Below are 5603 nucleotides of genomic sequence, written 5' to 3'. Positions count from 1 at the left end.
AGATCTGATTGGTTGATGCGGGCTGAGCGAAGGTGTTCCGCAAAACGATCACTCAGTCTGCGTTTGGTCTCGCCGATGTATAAGGAAGGTTGGATACATATTTGGGGAGGAAAAGGAGTTGAAGAAGAGTCGGAGAAGCCTCTTGTGAAGCATTAACAGCTGGCAGAATGGTTTGTTTCTGTGCTATAACTCCTTCAAAAATTAATTGTAGGTGTTTAATGAAACCATGTAAAAAAACTTATTACACAAACAAAAGATTTATTGGTTGAGTCAATTATGTGCATAATTAATCAATTGCAATCAATTCCACTGTAGTGAATATTCCTCTGATGTGATTTTTAAATTGAAAATAAAATTCACAAATTTGTTGTGTTCATTCATATCATACGAATATTTTTATTGTACAATTTTGTTAAGTGTTTCGTTCATTTTTCTAATTTTCCAGATCAAAGTATGCAGAACTAGATGTCGGGTTCTACCAATTTCCACAATTTACTAAACAGTAGCACAAAACAGAGAATATTATGAAACTTTCACCTGATGGAGGTATTTGTTTACTATTTAATTAGCATATAATTAATTAACATTCTCATAATGACTGATTAGCCTGAAGTAAACAATCGCATAACTGCTTATTCACATTCTGTAACGAATCTCACTGATAAGCTAGTTTTCCTAAAATGGAAATGGGATATAGTTATAAAATTAGGTGTAAACAGACTTTATAATTGAGAGGAAGCACTGTAATATTACATTCTTTGGAAATACATTACATTAACACTATTGCCTACAAATTGAATTTCAATGCTTTGATTTGCTGTAACAAGCAGCTGGTGCCAATTTAGACCTCCACCACCCCCCAAAAAAGTAATGAAAATAGGTGAAAAACAAGTAATTAAGAACACATCCAAGAAAGAAGCACAAATATGACTTGTCTGATTCCTGAAGTAATGAGGTTAAATTTAACATCACTGGCGTCACTGTTTTGCATGCTGATCGGTTATGGGTGCAAGGCACTCTACCCATGGCACACTGTGTGATATCATGTTACCCTGGACAAGGCAGAGGGCAACAAGAAGAGGAACAGTTGTCCACAATTCACACAAAAAGACATCAAAGTGCTGATAAGTGAGAAGCATGCCAGATGGAAGGTCCCATCAGGTGTGTTGAGGAGAAAGGATGCATCATCAGATAATTGGCAGGTGGGTGGTGTACTCCTGTGTTTACAAAGGTGTATTTCATTGCGTCTTGAGTCTAGGATTCTTCACATGGTGCACGTGATGCACAGATTGAAGCTTCACTCACAAAATGTTATCATATGGCTACTGAGACTACTCGATGACTTACTTGCACGGTAGTTAAATGTTGCGCTTCTAAGATCATTTCTGAGATTTCCAGAGGTACATCAGTAGTTCTGCAATGAGATCTTAAGTTACACTGTGTCAGCAGAACCATCATTTGAAATGCCTAAATGAAGAATGTAACATGTTGTGCTGCTTGTTTATATTTATATATAGTCTCGTGACTTTGAGAGCTTTGAATTCCAGTTTTCCTTGGAAGGTGTTGAAACATTTGAAATACCCAGCCAAATTTTATGATTATCACCATCTCACACTGATATAATCAGTAGAGTAATTTACTCTGGGTTAAATCAAGTTTGAATTGTGCAGTAGAGAAAAAATGTGTGCAAATAAAAATGTTCAATATGCAAACTCCGTTATTTCGAGCACATACAATTTCCGTCAGGATAACAAACCAAATAAAGTAATTTTTCCTTTTATTCTTGGATGATTTCGGACTGAGATATGTTTTAAGGGACATTGCATCTTTAGCCTCCAAACTAAAAATTATTGGCATAATGCAATAATTATCCAAATTTGCACATATGTTATCTTAAGTATAAAATATTGCTTACTACCAGTTACTAGAAATAACTAAACTTTTGTGTACAATAAATGTATATTATGGTAGAATGTATATTAACAATGCAAGTAGATAATGTGGTAAGAAGGTGTACATAATGTTTTCCTTCATAGGTCAGGGCATTGAGTACAAGAGTCAGGAAGTAATGTTGCGACTTTATATGACTTTGGTAAGCTGCATGTGGAGTATTGTGTGCAATCTGGTCGCTCCATAACAGGAAGGTGATGGAGGCTTTGGAGGGAGAAAAGGTTCAGAATGCTGTCTAGATTAGAGGGTATTACTTGTAAGGAAAGGTTGGACACACTTGACTTGTTTTTTTCTGGAGTGTTGGAGGTTGAGGGCAGTTCTGATAGAAGTATATAAAATGATGAGATGCGTAGATGGAGTAGTCAGTCAGAACCTTTTTCCCAGGGTGAAAATGTCAAGTACTTGAGGACAGAGCTTTGTGGTGAGAGCGTCAACGTTTAAAGATGTGCGAGGAACTTATTTACACAGAGAGTGGTAGGTTCCTGGGACACGCTACTGGGAATGGTGGTGGAGGCAGATACAATAGGGGCATTTAAGAGGCTTTTATCTAGGCACATGGATTTGCAGGGAATGGAGAGATATGGATCACCTGCAGGCAGAGGAGATTAGCTTAACTTGACATCATGTTCAGTGCAGACATTGAGTGCCGAAGAGTCTGTTCCTGTGCTGTACTGTTCAATGTAATTAATTTAGTGGTACAGTATAACAGAAATAGTCTTTTATACAGAATTAACATCTACACAAAACAGTTAACAGTAAAATAAATGTTCTTTCTGCATAATTCAGCTTCATTGTTCTGTAATGAGGAATTTTATATTTCATTTGGGGAAAAAAATAACAAGGAATGTTTAAATGTTGAAGAAATGCAATTGCAGAGCAAATTTTATATTCAGTACAAGCTTATTATTAATAATTATAGACCAATGCATAGCAATAAAGTATAACCTTATCTTTAGCTATCTTTAATACCCCAAAACATCAATGGCAGCCATAGTAAGTGCTTACCTGAAGTTCACCGCTTGCACTCCAGAAGGCGTTGCGCGGTCGTGACCTCACCTGCCATGCAATCCCCCTGTAGCCCACCGCACGGAACGTGTTAGGAGCTTGCTGCGGGCCCCATAAAATCTCGTGGCGGGCCAGATGTGGTCCGCGGGCCATAATTTGGAGACCTCTGTCTTAGATCATAAACAAATTACCAAAGAGGAGCTATTGGCTAACAGGAAAATGCCTTTTTAAGATTATAGACGTATAAGATTATTAAGGGGTTGGACACGTTAGAGGCAGGAAACATGTTCCCTATGTTGGGGGAGTCTAGAACAAGGGGCCACAGTTTAAGAATAAGGGGCAGGCCATTTAGAACTGAGATGAGGAAAAAAAAATTCAGTCAGAGAGTTGTGAATCTGTGGAATTCTCTGCCTCGGAAGGCAGTGGAGGCCAATTTTCTGAATGCATTCAAGAGAGAGCTAGGTGGAGCTCTTAAGGATAGCGGAGTCAGGGGGTATGGGGGGAAGGCAGGAACGGGGTACTGATTGAGAATGATCAGCCATGATCACATTGAATGGCGGTGTTGGCTCGAAGGGCCGAATGGCCTCCTCCTGCACCTATTGTCTATCGCCTATTTTTCAACTAAACATAAATCTGCAGGGAAAAAAATATTATGACCAAAGTTCAGTTTTATTTGTGGAAGAAAATGTAAACAATACATAGCTATGGCAGACTGGTAAAATCCTCATCAATCTGCCCTACACTCTTTCGAACTTAATGGCATGTTTCCTACATAGAATAGTTGGAAACATTTTAATACTTTGCACATGCATTGATTTTTTTAACTCTGTGTCCATAATTTCTTCATATATAAGTTCATTTTTAAGGTTACTTTAGATATATTCACCATTTCATCATGAGTTTGGATGTGTTGGATCAAATGTTGAACTGCTCTAAGACTTAGCTGGCGCCATTCATCAAGTTGCCTTTGGTACGAATGAGAGAACCTTGACTGTTTTGGCGCTCCCTGCTTTTGTGACAAGAAGTGCAGTTCATGTACTCTTGAAGAGTACTCCCCTATTATAACAGAATATTATCTCCATGAGAAAACATAGACTCACAAGATTCTTTGCATTAGCCTCTCACTTACCTTGACATGTTCATCTGAAGATAAACAAGAAACTAATATGCAGTTTGGTGTGAACACTTCTGCAGCTTTGAGTCCCACTGTAGTTGTTTTTGAAGATGCCCAGTTGTGAAAAAAAATGTATATCAAAGTACATAAAAATGTAGACAGAGGTGAAAGTAAGCTGGTAAGATGAGGCCAAACCAATGTTTGAAAAAAAAAGACACAATGTGCTGGAGTAACTCAGCATCTCTGGAGAACATGGATGGGTGACGTTTCGGGTTGGAACCCTTCTTCAGATTGGTTTGTTATACCAGCTAATAGTAATAAATTCACATGACAGTACCAGTAAGAAATGTAAGTTAATTTAAATCTAGAATAAAGCTGCTCATTTGCATATTTTAACACCCTTTTACAATTAATTTCAATATGTAGTGCTGTACAGATATGGATGTGCATGTGCATATGGATTTTTTTCAGGGATGCATTTCAATTACAAACCACTCATTTGTGAGCATACTTTTAATGAGAGTATGCTTATAAATGTAACGTATTTCAAACAGAAATTCTGTAAGTACCTGTTTATCTGTGTAATCAGAAAAATAGTGCAGTAATGCATTACAGGTAATATACTTTGTTGTTGCATTGGCCTGGCCCTATTCAACTGGAAGTTACTGGAAAAGGGTACAGAATGGGAACAATCCAAAGATAGCACATACAATGCTAAAATAAATGATGAGCAAAGTATGTCATATACAAATGACTCATCCTTATATTGTTGGTTTTAAAGTAGTGTTTTTCAATAGTCAATTGATGGATGCTATGTAATTCTTCATCCTTGACTTTGTTTTCAATCCAAAATTCTGTCTATAGTCTTTTGGACAAGTTAACTTGGTCTGAAACAAGTGATTCACTAGACAGCTCTAAAAGGCCTTTATGAAACTCGGAAGAAGTTTGTTTATCACCCTCTCTAGAAATCTCAGTTCAGTCTCTAATATATCTGGGAAGAATGGCCTGTTGTCTGGGCAATTCATTTTATTTCCCCATGGCTATAACCACACAAAAAACATCTGTTGAATCACATTATATAAATCCTGACTGATACTCTAATACGCCCAAGGGGCCTTTAATTTAGATACTGTATAAAAAAAACTATTGAGCCAGCCACATGGTCTGCAAAAGTGCACCGTAACGCAGCTTACTGCCTTTCTATTTTGGATTCTCCAAAAATGTCTGAAAAAATGTTATATAAATCCCGATGGGTAAACTAATCCATCCCATGAGATTTTATTTTAGACATCAGTGAGAGAGGAGATTGACCCCATCATAAGTACATGTGCTGAACATAGTTAGCTGTTGGAGATGACAAAAGGAAAGGTCAGGGATTGGAAGTAAGCTGGGAGTGTTGTTAGCAGTATTTTGCGCATTCATTTAAAAAGCAGATATACAAGGAATGCTCACTGCAGAGAATGCTGAAGTTAAGAGCTTATTTCTATATTAACCCACCTTGAAAGAGATTATTATAAATGTATGGCGATTAAAG

General features: G+C 37.3%; 1 long non-coding RNA gene across 1 annotated transcript; it reads right to left on the bottom strand.

The window, feature by feature from the left end:
- Positions 1–431: 431 nt before the first annotated feature.
- Positions 432–3987, bottom strand: LOC144597624 (uncharacterized). Its single transcript, XR_013547772.1, has 3 exons — positions 3842–3987; positions 2956–3125; positions 432–1414 (listed from the first exon to the last, which is right to left on the bottom strand). It is a non-coding gene; the product is annotated as an uncharacterized LOC144597624 (long non-coding RNA).
- Positions 3988–5603: the final 1616 nt, after the last annotated feature.

Source organism: Rhinoraja longicauda, chromosome 10 (genome assembly GCF_053455715.1).
Source record: "Rhinoraja longicauda isolate Sanriku21f chromosome 10, sRhiLon1.1, whole genome shotgun sequence".
In the NCBI taxonomy this organism is placed as follows: domain Eukaryota; kingdom Metazoa; phylum Chordata; class Chondrichthyes; order Rajiformes; family Arhynchobatidae; genus Rhinoraja; species Rhinoraja longicauda.
The sequence above is the reverse complement of the archived record's forward strand: the minus strand, read 5'-3'. Positions and strand labels throughout refer to the sequence as shown.